This window comes from Branchiostoma belcheri, unplaced genomic scaffold (genome assembly GCF_001625305.1).
Source record: "Branchiostoma belcheri isolate BF01 breed outbred unplaced genomic scaffold, Haploidv18h27 scaffold5, whole genome shotgun sequence".
In the NCBI taxonomy this organism is placed as follows: Eukaryota; Metazoa; Chordata; class Leptocardii; order Amphioxiformes; family Branchiostomatidae; genus Branchiostoma; species Branchiostoma belcheri.
This window is the reverse complement of record NW_017804131.1, coordinates 1,026,357-1,041,928: the sequence shown is the minus strand read 5'-3', so window position 1 is coordinate 1,041,928 and position 15,572 is coordinate 1,026,357. Positions and strand designations below refer to the sequence as shown.

General features: G+C 42.4%; 1 protein-coding gene across 2 annotated transcripts in view; it reads left to right on the top strand.

Moving 5' to 3' along the window:
* Positions 1-7,629: 7,629 nt before the first annotated feature.
* The window catches only part of LOC109479956, a 69,480-nt gene continuing 61,537 nt past the window's right edge, over positions 7,630-15,572 (top strand). Inside the window, exon 1 of one of the 2 annotated variants that reach the window (XM_019782040.1) lies at positions 7,630-7,706. The gene's annotated coding sequence lies outside the window, so the exon portion shown is untranslated. Of the gene's footprint in view, positions 7,707-11,595; positions 11,660-15,572 lie in introns of those variants that run through there. The other variant, XM_019782041.1, reaches the window with a different exon arrangement.

The following is a 15,572-nucleotide window of genomic DNA, read 5'->3' as shown; positions in this document are numbered from 1 at the left end:
CGATGTTGAAAAAGGGCGGCAGACCATCACCCTATGAATTTTACATATCGCCCAATACGATCCGTTCAAGCGGGCTGGGCAGACCTATAGATCTGTCTCGGGCGGGCCCAGGTGGCACGTTTAGAGGGAGGTGTCGTTGCCAAGGTCGCAAACCGCCCGGAACTCAGCTCCTGACAGCTTGATTATGAAATATTGAAAAACGGCATCAAGTCCGCGCGAGGTAACAAGTACCGTAATTCCAGCGGACACAGAGCCCGGGTAGCGACACTTCTTCACCGATGGAAGCGCCATTTGTGAAGCCTGGCAGGCATGACATCGGCACGGTGATGTAGCACTGGTGGCGGGGAACACTCCGAGTGATGGAGAGACTGGCGCAGCGAACTAGTGTCCGTCTGACTAATGCACATTAAGAGCAGCGGTGAATCAAAGTGACTTGTACTTCACAGGGAGGGGTGGGTTCACGGAGTTCAACACAGGTTTCTTACCTGATAAAGTTGTGAGACTGAATAGCAACAGAGAAACAACTGGTCATGTCATGTTTGAAATAACTTTCTTACTCATCATTTATCTACTATACAACTTATGCAAATTTATAAAAGACACAGAACTTGTCATTTTCAACGCAACGAAGTTCCTTTTGTACGAAAGCTTGATCGCAAATCAACGTGTATCTAAACGCTAACTATTGCTAAAGCTGTAATATACACGTTTCAAATAAAGAGTTCTTTCAAGTTTGACTTAGTTTGCGTTGTTGACTTAGATTTTAGTTTTTCATGACTTCTTTTTAGTTTCTATTTCGAATTCCCACATTTCCGACGTTGCATGCCTATTTGTCAATGGTAGTAGTGTCTTTTGACAGGGTTACACAATGACTGGTACTAAATAATGATCGTACCAGATGTTCGATCGTCAGCATTTCGCATACAAACAGTTTTACCAAGTTTGCTAGCTCAAATGAAAATGATATTTATGAGTGAATGTACTTCATGATGATCGTACCAAATGTTCGATCGTTAGCATTTTGCATACAAACAAAAGCTTGTATGCAAAATGCTCCAATGAAAAGGATATTTATGAGTGAATATGTCATTTTAAAGGACTATGGATTACGTGATCTATGCTGAAGGAAACATTCCACTTAACGTCTCTGCAGTATCAGCGCAAATATCAGCACAAGTGACCAACAGTCGTGCTTTATCTCAATGTTTATGACATCTTCTCCTCCTGTTGTTACGACGTCGATGCCTTAAGATAAAGCGTCGCCACTCATCACCGACCTACTCCGAGATGAGATAAGGAAGATTCTGCCAACGTGGGCTCTTTTTCCCAACCCCGAAACGGTAGCTGCTCGTCCAAATTGGTGATAACAGCTCATCACTTATCGACAGCAAATCAAAGGTAGCAATTCAGGCCAATGAAGCTTTCTACAAAACGCCGCTCTCTTTCTTTTCCGGTGGGGAGGGCAATCTGATTCCCAGGTATTATACAGGACAATCGATAAATTGTCAGAACGCATAATGACCGGATTAACGCGCAGACAAAGTAACAGGTCCGACAAAAGATCATTATCTGTAATCTTTGAAGGTTTGATAGCGGAATTGAATAAAACATGATTGTAGTTGGCCCCAAATAGATGATGGCCGGTTAAGATAACAAGGACAGTTCAGAAGCAATGGAGTTTGTACCGACCGGATGAAGAATACATCTTGGATCAATACAAAGAGTAGAGAGGAAGTTTTAGGGTATTCATCAAGTAAAAATGTCAATAGATAATGTCAGTGGAGATGTAAATCACTTAGATCATAGCTTAAGAAAAGTTTAACTTGTAGTATTTGACAAAGTGATGTCTATTTCTTTTTCACATAAGCACAAACTTAGTGAAAGTCAACGCAGAAGAGTCCATCACGACTTTCACAGAAATTTTGGGCATAAAAACATTCATGAAAAATTACGGATAATTCAGAATGTTCTTTTGATTTGACACGTCTTTATCTATACTGTAAGCATTCGGAGATATCTTCATCACAGTCGTATCGACCCTACCATAGTGTCTGTGAACTGAAATGAAAGGGTTTAATTAGTAGAGGAACATAATGGAAACAGGTAAGCAAAGGCTAGGTTAATCCAAAACATGAAAAAAAGAAGCTACGGTACGTCGATGAAGGTTAGACATCCAGGCAATACGGTACGCCAAAAAGCAGTTACTCAAGAAACTGGATATGACTTTGGAAACGGTCAGACGTTTCAGCTAGTATCCACTAGCTTTCATCAGTGACTGAGACACCAGAGGAGAAATGCAGGTTTATAAGCACTAACTATTGATTGATATGCAAATAAAGTGAAGACAATTTTTTGGAAGCTACGGTATCGTACACACCGGGCTTCTTTCGGACATCGAGATTGCCACTGGATCTGTAAAACAGAAATATGTATCAGCAGAATTTCCCCTGATCCTCGTTGTGCCGTCAAACTTACGCCAGGGGGTGACGAGGAGCAGTCAGACTGTCTGCTCATTTGAAGAGTGACAAATCATCGGACTGTAACTCGGCATTTATGTTTGGCCGATCCATACTTACGCCCCTTCCACTGAGGTGGCGACCGTCGCTACTCTCAAAGCAGAGGTTGGGGTTTTGGGTTTTTTTGGTGTGTTTTATACTTTTTTATCGAGGTTTCTTTTTTGCACTGGAATTTTCTTTTCATCTCCCCAAAAATTCCAGTGCAGAAACCCTCGTAAAAAGCCTAAAAACACGCCAAAAATAACCCAAAACCAAACCTCTGCTTGGAGAGTAGTGGCGACCGATGAGTTACCAAAATCTCCGAATTTCATTGATAAGGAGGTATATTTATAAGTTGTGTGTGTTTGTTGTCTTTTAAGCCGCACATTCGCATCATGGATCATATTCAATTTATTCATTCATACATCATACAAATCTAATTTTAATTCCTGAATGGTCTCCATTCAGTGGAAAGATGGCATTATTCAATTAAGTACTAGTATTGAAAACAAAATCAGTCGACTTCACAACCGAATCTCGTCTCTCCGTGTATTCACGTTCTTTATGTTTTTGACTTATTGGAGTGTCACTGATATGATTAAACAGCGCTGCTGACATTTATGTTAAATGCTGAAAATAACTGTAATTGGAAACAACATAAGAGGCTGTAAATATGTAAACAACTTTTCCTACGGTTCAAGTCTTCAGGTACCTTTTAACACAATGAAAAACCTAATTGAACTTTTCCTTTGATAATAATGTGAGTAATATAATACACGTCATTTGCTTTTTACTCAGGTAGTTTTTTTTTAGAAAAACAAGTTTGAATATGACATGTGACAACCCCTGCATGTTATACATAGGGATATATAGCAAAGACTGTATAGATATTAGAAATTCCTCCATTGATTGTAAAAGTTCATACCCTTCCCTTACTAGCCACTCACTCTTGTATTAGTATGGTGAGCCTTATGAAACTTAATATGTACTAATAGAGGCCATACTTTGTACCCTGTACAATTGTTATGAAATAAAGTTATGTTATCAGCCACATTCAGCCAATTAACACTCAGTAAGCTTCCATGTCACGTTGTTTGTTATTATGCGTAAAAGAACTTCTAGTGAACTTGTAGTGAGATTATCAGACTGTAGATCAGCGGTAACACGTTGTCCTTGGCAAGGGTAGTCCGATACTCCGGATGATAAAACTCATCCTCCCAAAAGATGATGATTATGGGCGATACAGACGGGCTCAACATGCGTGCCTAAAGTAGATTCCATCTTGGCAAATGTCCCAAATCCGTCTTTCTGCCCACCTCTCTTAGGTTGGTCTCTCGTACATCTATGGAAGTACAGAAGGGTGCGATTTCGCGTGACGATATGACACAATGTCAACGTTAAAAGCAATCCCACAGTGACATCGACACAGCGCCCATGACCTGCAGTAGACTGCAGTGATTTCACCCAACCCTCTCATCACGTCAAGCGCCGATCCAACCACTCCCTCTTATCAACGCCTCGCCATTGTAAGAGTTTCTGCCGGGCTAAACTACGTAAATATCACAAATGTGCACTTACGCAGGAAAGGATCGATACTTAAAGATGATTCCAGGCGCCCGACGAAATAAGTCAGCCCGGCGGTTTTAATTGCGTGCTCTATCATAACTTGTCTAGAGTGTACGCAGCAAATTCAATGAGCGCGTACAGGACAGAGTAGATGGCGCTAAGTCACTTTATATTGCATAAGAGAGAGGGAACAAAATATCGTTCTTGTGCAAAGTTTCATCACGCGGAAGGGTACAAAGATTGCATTTACGCACCGACAATTTATTTCCTTCGTCATTTTGCAATATTTTGAATAAGGCAATCTTTGTGATATTGACACATACTGCTTCAAACCAGTACGCTTAAATCAGCATTTCATACTTTGGGAATTTTTAAACTACAAAAGCAAGCCCCAAGATGAGTCCTTTATTTTCTGGGTGGTACCCTACAAATCAGCCCAGGGCCCTTCCAGTAACCATTTTCTGTCAGAATTTTGGGAAGTTGAGGGTCAATATACATTGGAATAATGTGGGTTCAACTCAGTATGTAGATAAGCGACTACAATATTGGCTTAGAAAATCGGGTTTCGAAGCCCTAAAACTGTACTGGATGCCTTTCATGTCGTTAATTGCCTTTCATGAAGTTAATTGGACCTGTTGATACATAGTTTATAGCGTGTTAATTGTTAAACCAACACGGTTATAGAGAAGATGAAGGGAGACCCAGTGTGCTCGGCAAATTTGGATATCACTCCTCTCACTGGATGACCAATGATCACCAATGTACCATTGAGAACATTTTATTTTCTGAGACCAATTGATGTATAAGTAGAGACGTGTCTAACTCTTTTTACATTGAAAACATCCCGCCAGTAGTTTGTGATGCATCCCTACTCTCAAACCAGAGGTTTTGGGTTGTTTTTGGCATATTTTTAGCCTTTTTTTTAAATCGGGGTTTCTGTTTTAGACTCGGATTGTATTTGGGTATGGTGAAAAACACACCGTAAGAAAGAAACCTCATCAAAAAAGGTAAAAACACGCCAAAATAACCCCAAAACCCAAACCTCTGCTTGGAGAGTAATGGCACGGCCACATTTCCATGCCGGGGCCCGGACGGGTTGTTTGTGTGAACGAAAAATTAACAATTTTTATTAAGAGTACACACAAATAGTCCTAATGGTTAATTTTCTAAAACTTTTTTTTTTGTGTTTTTCTGTCTTATATAAAAATTTTCGTTCCATACGACTTCCCGGCCGGGCCCCGGGTTGGGAAATGTGACCGCGCCATAATGCATACCGCCTGGAGCCAGCGGCGCAGACGATAGACTCACTTCACACGAGACTGACAAGCCGCCATCTTCCCCCAGGAGAACCATTCCTCATGCAGTCCCGCAGGTCCTCTCATCCCCGCCGCTTTTAATCTGCAGGCGACACGCCTCTTTACACACGGGGTGCTAAGGACGGAGCCGGGACACACCGGGAATTAAGAAGTAAAGTACCAGCAATACATGTACATATCTACACATGTAATAGAAATATACATAATATACATAAAGGTAACATCTGCAAAGCAAATGCATAATGTTCATTTCTATGTCCAACAGTAGTAGTAGACTGGTTTATCTATTTCAAGCATGTTTGCAGCCCTATGGCTGAATTGCACAGCTTTTACAAAACATTATACAAATTGTGTCTCATAATGATTAAAATACACGATACATTATAGATTAGTTAAAATACACACTTATAAATTGGCCACTAATACTTATAAAATCATTGTATACAATTAATAAATGCTTATACAATTTATAACATTTTGTTAAGTAGCTGCACAAATGTATGTTATATAAAAAGCTACTATTATTCCTACTTCTATAATAAATTGCAGATCAGGTTCGGTTTGGTTGTAGGTATAATTGTGGACATTAAAGACAATTGTATTTGAAAATCAACCAGTAAGTAACTATTACAACTTCATGTTGGAGCGGGCAAACTTCCTTTAAGTAATCTCACAGCTGAAGTGTGTTTGAATTGTGCATGGATATCATTTACCTGGCTGTCCAACCTTCATCAAAGTATCGGAACTATACTAGCAACGCCGATGAGAACATGTAGCAGTTCTTGTGTTTGAGCACTCATATATTAGAGACAGTAGGCTGAAAGTCGTGGTTTGGAGTTGTTGGGTAGCCTGGTTACCAAACCTATTATAGCTCCCGAGTCAGATTTGCGGAGAGGATGTAGGACTCGGGAGCTATAATAGGTTTGATAACCAGGCTAGTTTTGTGGACTTGCTACATGTACATAGTTTTCCTGCACTTGTGTTGATATCAGAAGCGGATGATGTTTGTTTGCTTTTGCTCCGTACAGATCTACGGAATGACCATACAGGCAATAAAGAACTGTAGCGGAACGAACCCTGGTGATTGTGATCTGTTCCGGGTCCACCCTGGGACATAAAGTCATCAGCACTCTGGTGTCCTAATCATCGGTAGTGTCACTGACCCCTTCCTGGCGCCTCATGGCAAATTGAAATGTCATCATGGCCACTGATGGCAACATATGGCCATTTTAACGGATGTGGTAGGGCTGGTAACATCTCCAAGGACTGCATCACCAATACGCTTGCCAGTTTTGTTTTTCGGTCATCACAGATCTTTGCGATTCCTGGTTGGCACAGTCAATTCACAGTCAATGAGGATTCAATTCTCCGATGATTTGGCGAGACCAGTCCTCTACACCGAGGACTCACTGAGGACTGTGTGACCCATGATACACACTATGCCCTCTGCAATGTAAACAAAACATCTAATATCACATAAGAGACAGCTACCAAGTCGATACATCCGCTTTTCGAATCTCTCTCGTTCTTATCTTTGATGTCCCAGTTTTCAACCCCTTTTAATTTGCTTGGATGTCGTTCCGTTCCCTTTTATGCTGAGCGCCTGCATGCTAATTCGTCTCTCAGCGTGTTAGGTGTGATGACAATTGGCAGCCCGTTCGGTGAGGGGATTTACAGAAAGTTGTGGAGAGTCTTTCATGTGATGCCGGGTGGCGTTCACAGGATGTAGTTTAAACTTCCCTGCTTTGAAGAAAATCAGGACGTGCTATTCGATTCATTTGGTCAATTTTAACTAAACAGAGGATTGACCCCTGTGTAATCTTGTGTGTGAAAGCTGATGCCATATTTAGAAGTCTACGGTGTAACAACAAAGGGGACCTTAGGTTTCAGATGTTTGTTCGTTAACGGGTCGATATTTCTTTAGGAAGGAGATCAAATATTGACGAATAAAATTTTGACTCAATTGAGGCCATGCGCGATTCGTTTATTTACCTATGCATGGACGACAGAAAAAATCGAAACGTTTATGGATATAGCCGGAGGCTAACACTGGGGAGAAGGCGCGGCGTGTTGAAACATTCAGCACGAGACGCCAAGACGCAATCAGGACCAAGTGAGGGGAGCTGCTCTTCCGGAAAGACCTTATAACGCAGCTTTACTCCTGGCACTTCCACTCCTCACTGTTTGACTACCCAATTTCCAGGCGGGTGGAAGAGATTGGATGTCTGTACGGGGAAATCAGCCGAACACGAGGGGAGATGTCCAGCCGTGCTGCTCAAGACATCGCGCAGTGACCTCGACACGACCGGCGTGAACGCGTTGGCCAAAGGTGAGTCCACAGTGGCCCGCTGACAGGCCTTGAATATGTGTGCTCTACAGGACTACGTGAAACTATTGTAAGTAAACTTGAATGATCGAATAGCACGGCTTCAGATGTAAAAAAAAGACGTTGCTTGTAGGTTGATGTTATCTTTAAACATGTCTATACTCCCTGCAATCTGGAGCCGCATAAAGGGAGTTGTGCAGATGCAATCAGCTGCCTTGAATGTAAATGTTTTGTTTGTTTGAGAACATTAGAAAAACATTCGTAGCCGTTTGCCTAAGGTCCGTCGTGGTGTGACATATGGGTAAGTGTATAAAATGTCTCTGCTAATTTCACTGAAAGATGGGATATCGGAGAGTCGACAAAAGGCACATATTTTATCGCACTGCGGCGTGCACTGGTGGGCCGTATTTCACGGTGTTTGATGGACTTGGCAATTGTTTCTTCATACGTCTCCAGGCATTAGCGCACGTTTTCCCAACCGTTAAGCCGCAACTGTGCCTGTGCCGCCCAGAGAATGTACAATCATCTGATTAGATAGATCTACAGAGGCCTGAAGAACAGGTACAACGATTTCTCAGCCTCTCCCCACAGCCAGAAAAGTGAGTGAAATATGACGATCTCTCGTGGTAAGACAGGTGGACCACGTCCTGAGGAGCCTTGGTGAAAATTGGTGGCAATTTGAACATTTTCCTCGCGAGCATTCATCTACGTGTGGTTTCAAAGGATTAGAACTTTGCGCCGGCTTTACAGAGATATCGATTTCTACTGATCGGTTCTGGTCTTCTGAGTTGGCCTCAGAATCCCTTCAATTGTGTAGCGTGTGAAGCCAGATTCTCGCTAATACCGCGGGCATCACAAAAGTCAATACGTGACCATAAAGCATGGGGCAGGGTATTGGATTTGTAGACTTAGTCAGCTCTTCAGAAGGGAAAAACTCGATTTTTCAGGACAGCATAATAGCCGGTAGTCTCGGATGCTAAAAGGCATTTGCTGTTGAAGGAGGAAAACATAAGTCTTTCTACAGTGTCCAATCTGACTAGCCTGGCATCGGATCGACTTCCTGACTTTGACCGTGTTATTCAAGTCGAAGGGAATTCGCATTGACACAGCAGATTTGTTTTAACGCTATCGCTGCTTTTAGAGCAAGGTCAACGCTGAAAGGAATTTATCGCAATAAAAATGCACGTAGTTGAAGTTTCTATTCTAAGATAGCTGCTGCAAATGCTATTCGCAAAAGCAGCCACATGGGGCCTTGTTACATCCGCTGCAATTGCTTGTGCTCTCGCATGGTAAATATGTATTTATTATCTTTCTTAGTAGTTAAGGTGATACATCTTAAATTCCTCGCGTTATGCTTCACCATATTCCAACTTAGTCGTCATCAATGTTGTGCTTCCGACTGATCCAATTTACCAACAGCCTTATAAATGGTATTGTCAAGACACTGATCTGATGTTGTGTTGGTATGTTTTTACGGTATATATAATGTTTCGACACATTCCAAACAGGTTTTTATAGGTATTTTGTAGTAGCATCTCAGTTTGCCAGTGTCCATAACATACCATTTATATTTATCCTTCAACTAACGATAGGACATTAGGTGCTCTTTGATACCAGGATCCTGCTCAGTTTTGTTTGGTTTGCAATAAATATATCGCGAGAACTAAAAGTCTAACGATCAGCAGAGTAAAATGTTGTCAACTGCATACCGTTCGTCCGAAAGAAAGAACTTGGAAAAATTGTAAGAAAGGGAAAACTTGAACGTCATCATATAAAGAATCGTGCCAGTATCTTGAAACATAACCTTAGAATGCACCCAAACCTAGAAACACACAATTTCTCTCTGTCAGTCAGTCTAAAAAGGCTAACGTATACTATACTGTGCAAAACGGGATGGTACAATTTCTTTAAACCTAGAAATTAGGCGGAAATGAATTTTACTTAGTGAGAGCACCGAACCGTCAAACCCTAACCTAGAAACTAAATCTAAACCTAAACCTTAAACGGAAATGAATAAGACTTTACCGAATCGCAGATGGAATCCGGAGAGCTATGTACCCCATCTGTGGACAGCTCCTAGCTTTTGTCTTCACGGGTCATTAGGTACCGGAAATGTAGAGGCCCCTATCAACATACCAAACCTGCATGTATCAAAAACATCCAACATTCCATTCAATACCTTAGACGTTATCAAAGAGCTGATACACGCTAGTGAGCATCTGCATTGAAAGGAAAGTGTTGGATACTTTTTAATCAAGATTTTAGTCAACATTCAGGGCGTTCATAAAGGACTGCGCCGATTCGTGAAGCGAGTATGTAGCGCTACATTGCTTTAATTCTAGATCTATATTACATGAGTAGAGATGGCGTTTGCCTTGTTCTGATGATCAGTGACATTCATATGTCTGATGATATGAGCCTGAAAACGGTCTAAACGAAATGCCATTCCTTGGTTTACATTAGAGATCCATATGCAGTTATCAAATCCAATATTACCTCACTCCAAAGTGATGATATAATATATAGTTTAAGATTATTCATACGCCCACTTCTATACATACAACCCATAGAGTCATAATGAGCCTGAACATAGTGTAAATGAAATACCATTCCGTGCATGGTTTACATTAGAGATCCATATGTATTTATCAAACCCAATATTACCTCACTCTAAAGTGAAGGTATCTATATCTGAAATCATTCATACACCCACTTCTAGTATACATACAACACATAGAGTCATAATGGATGTTGTATTAAGTTTAGCTTAAATGGAAATGGTTTCTGAAGCTTTTTTTTCGTCAGAGAAGATCGACAAGTAGTAATTCTGGCGTCGCTACGCTTCCCTGCGAATGTAAAGCCGTCCGCGCAGCCTAGATCTCCCTCATCATCACCCAGATCAATAACACAACATGAACCGCCGAGTGCACGCGCGTGGAGGGATACATCACAAGTTAGCCGCTGAGTAAACTGTCATATTTTCTGACGTACTACTTCCCCGCTTCTGGCAGTTCCGGCGCTATCCCTCTCTCTATCAGATTCATGTGAATGTGCGCATGAAAAGTCAAAGGCAGTCTGAAATATTCGAATCAGTAGTGCATTTACATATTATGTGCAATGGTCCTCTCAAGTCGCAATTGGAGTGACAACAATTTATTCCCACTCCCTTGCTCCATCGATCCGCCTGACATATGGTAGCCGGCAATAATAAGTTTATCAGGTGTACTTTACCTGCACGTACGTGGGTAACAAAGGGGACATGCTGGAGCCATTTCTCACAGAACAACATGAATACGGCCAGGTCGGAGGTCAGGCCTGCCATAGATGGTGAATCTGGGCCTGACGACAGATTGCGATTGGCAACACTGCCGCACGGACACAACTGCGATGAGAGCGGGGCGTTCCAGCAGTGAGAAGGTGCCGCGCGTCGTCCAAGGTTCTGAACAACGAGCGTGCCCGTACGTAGAGCTCGGCCGATGTGCTAGATAGGGAAACACGGTATGTAGATTCACCTTCATCTTGGCGGTTTTGATGATTCTTGTTTTTAAAGTTGTCTTTTCTGGCCGTTTGCATTTCTGCATCTAGCAGATGCTTTCATGTAGACCAGAAGGGACCGCAGAGTATTCTAGCTTCGCAACGTGTATGGCTGTGTTCTTGGAGATTTTCCACAAGTCGAACTGTTTTTGCAGTATTGATTTCCACCTTGCACAACTATATAGCATTTCTATTAAAAGTACTGTGTAGAAAATGATTTGTACAGTTGCCTTGACCCTCGGGAGAGGACTTTGCAGTGGAAATGAGTTGGCGTCAGGGAGGATTCCAGAACATGTCCGGCATTACAGGGGCGCCGTGCGCTAACCCGTCTTTGCCCTTTCACTTATCCGCGATCTTAGCGTGACTGTTCTCGTCCAGGGGTGTACCGGAGGGGTCAGCGGTGTGACAGGGGGTAGAGATGGGTTCGTATGGAGCTCCTTAATCATGCGTGGGTAATACTGAGATGTACGCTATGATAGATGAGTTGGAGGTATAAAAACATATAAACGTGTATTATATGAAGTTACGTGACGAAAATATGCATACCTGAATAACATACCTGTAAGGGGCACCTGTATCAACACGTACATGTAGAACTACAGCAACATGTTTCCCTTTTGTGTATAGTTTGGAAAAGTACTATGGCCTTGCAGATATCACAGATACGGCAGCATTGTCCGGGTATGAAGTATGTTGTGCCTCCCCTAGTGAAAATACATACATCGTTGGTTTAAAAGCTCAAAAGCTTCAATAGGATCGGGGGCTTTCTATGTCGTGGCGGAGGGTGGCTGTGTCCTCCAGATGTACCGATCAACCCGCCTTACAGTCGATTTACTTTGAATCAGAGACTTTCCCATAAATCACGCATACCTTCACATTAGGTCTGATTGAGGCGGTGGAATTGGCTGTGATATGCGGACGTGCTGCTGCATTTGCTTGTCATCTTAAGAGATTTACATAGAAGAAGACGTTTTGTTACTGTGGGATGATTAGGTTAATGCATATATGGTGCCATTTTATATTGATTCATCTATCTTCATTTTGCTTCTCCTGTCGTCCTACAACTTTCAAGTTAATGCTTCATGGACAGCATTTGGTTCATCAAAGTTACTTATAGATAGAAGACATCGCCTTTTTAACATGGATTTTTACATGCACCTGAAGTCCCTTTCCAATTTCCACACTGGAAATTCTGTTTTGTATGCCAAGTAGTATGGGTAATGTGGCTGACCGCTAATTTCCTTTTGTTTACGTTTGAGTATATTGAAAAAATCTATTTTCATTTCACGTGCCAGTAAATTAGAGCAATTTCCCTAAATACGAGGATTATGTTGTGGCGGGCATCTCCGTAAAAACGTTCCAGCTCGGCGCTCGCTGCCTGTTATGGCACACATAATATTAATTAGGACCCTGTCCATGATCAATCATGCCATGGCCGTTGTCAATAACGATTCTACTTGCACAGAAGCAAAATGCCACCCGGCTTATGGAGGGTCTGAGTGTCAAGCATAACATACCGGTATGTTATGTTTCTTTATGCTTTACCGTCCACCGATACAAAAACGACATCCACAGACTGATGACATAGATGGTACTGTCTCTACAGTTTGATACGCAAGGTTTTAGAATGTCTACATGGCTTTGGTTACCCCCGTAGTTGTCTGTGTAAGGATAAGATAAGGTATCATGCACAGTGCCTTCAGGCTGGGCGGGAGCAGTACTTGAGATCTGATCGAGACTGGGCTTTGTATCAGAAATGTTCTTGACGTACGTAGCACTATGGTCCAGTGCGATAGAGCTGAGTGGTTAGCTACAGATGACCGTTGTGCATTTCCCAAAGATTATCTTGGTGATGACGAACATCGCTTCTCTGGTACTCCAAAGCTTTGTGCCCCCAAATGCTTAATAGGCAGCGACGTCTCCAGAATTGCCAACGGTATTCATATAAATGAGCACGTGGCGGTACGTATATTGCAGGCAATCAGGAGACCATCAATTAGTGTTTGTAATGTAATAAGAATGCCACGAGATTAAGAAATTCGCCCATTTTATGGATTTCTTCGCACGTCCAGTACATAACCTTTCCCGCCTAGGTTAGAGCTTGCGGTCCCTTTGCTGCGCCAAAAGGAGCATTTTACACGCTTTTATGGAGTCCGTCTACGAGTGTTTTTCAATATGATGCCTCCGAAATTACATATATATCAAAGTTGCCCATTGGAGACGATTTCGTACTTCATCATGTACCGGTAGCTTGCCATTTTTCGAACGACCCGGCAAGTCCATTCTGTAAATACAGGCCCACTGTTATGAACGTAAGTACCAAGAAGATGCTGCCGTATTTTTGGTTTCTGTTGTTCAGGATTTGATATCAACAAAACGGCGTTTGATCCCACATCTGGAAGGTTATTCGTATTTGATATAGACGATGCACCAATAACGGCACCTTCGGGAACGTGGATGAGGTATTGCCTGTGTGCGATATTTCCACTCCCATGTAGGGTGCAATATCGTTAGTCGATAGTGGGGAGTCCGACGGCAGTATAAAGCGATCAGTAGGAGCGATGTTGGCCCACAAACAGCCCTATAACACATACACCTTGGGAATGTCTAAAGGATGGCCACTAAATCAACTTGGAATGGCAGTAATTGTGATAGTACAACGTGCTTGCGACTGACTTCAATACACATGTACCGTGCTCAATGTTCCCACTACCGCTAGAATGTACTTATTAACTCTAGTAAGAATGTTGTTTGAGTGCCAGTATCGGATCTAAAGTTAGAAACTAGTCTCACTATAGGGGTCAGTCAGAATTCAGCCCCTTGGTGAGAAGATTGCCAGCTGATGACGAATTGCGTCCCTGATGAAAAATCCTCAACATAGATGAGAGAAGGCGGGAAGGATACGTCAGGACTATAGGTAATGGATGTGTCTAATCTAAGCCGCGAATTGATGCGACCTAGAAACTTAGAAAGAAGTTCTCATCTGCAGGATGCGGTGCCGCAGGTCCAGTTGAGACCGTCTCTGATCGGTAAGTGAAGGAAAGTTCGCGCCCTCAGGTGCAATTATTTACCTAACCTCCTACATTTCAGCACCAAGGGCGTCCCCATGGGAGAACGGTAATTGCAAAGAACTGCAAGTTGTTATTCCGGCGATTCCAAATTATTCCCTCGGTGAAGCACAGATAGTGGCAGGGGCCTAAGGAATGGTTCCCATTACTGTGTCATTAGGGCGTGCGAGGGTGCGGGAGGATTAACCCACGATTGCCAATCTCTACACCATCTTCACAGGCCTCTGGCGGGAGACCCTCGCCTAATCCCGAGCGGGCCTAACAGAGCACACAGCTGCCTTAACTCTTCTCGCCGGCGATTTTTCAATTCTTGCCTACCTTCTTGAGAGATTGGTTTAAGTCTCGGCAGACCTGGGCGCTGCCCCCGCCAAATCTAGGCCAACCTCTGCCTGGATGACAGATGGTACCGGCCCACCGAAATGACGGATCACTTCTAACTTTAGCAGGCCCTTTGGGGCGGCTACTGTAATGTGTCCCGTTGATTTTGAGTCTAGGTAGCCGAAAGCCTATCATAAATATATCTAAAATCCCTTCAATACGTCATATCACTCAGTAAACAAAATTCTTTGATCAGTAATAATGATGGACAGTGTCTCAGGCAGCAGGAAAGCGCAAGAGCAACGAATGTTATCTGATACTAGGAACTACAAGGTAGATATCGATGGGCTACCAAATCTAGCAAAAACAAAACTGAAAAAAAAGGCTTACTGGTAAAATACCAGCAAAGAGTTGTGGCCACGGTACAAACTTTAAATTTGCAGATGTACTTTCTTTTCCCATAGTTTGAGGCTAGCTATAGGCCCTCAAACATTAATGGGCATCATAAAGGATTAAGTAGAATTTTCCAAAGGCCATGAAGAGGCAATGGACCAACACCACTGGGATATTAAATCCAGTTATAATAGCAGGGATCAAGACTGTCCCCAGGACAGGATTAGTGAAGATGGTGTCCTGGGGAGATATTCTGTGATTAAAGTATAAGGGGATGATCACCACTTATCTATGATAGCGAAATCAAATCTCTGGAGGGGGCAACGTGCCCATTAGAGTGATAAGAAACAAATTAGATAAAAGGAAGAACCATAAAAACGAGCTGATTTGTTTTGGGCCGTTGTCGTGATGTGTGTCCAAAGAAGGAAATATATATCTCAGAAAGGACATCCTAAAAATAGTAGGTGACCAAGGTAGGTATGCAGATGTAAGTAAAAAAAATCCTTCTAGTCACTGAGACTAAACAGCAGCAAGTGCGGAAGATGAATTACAGGGA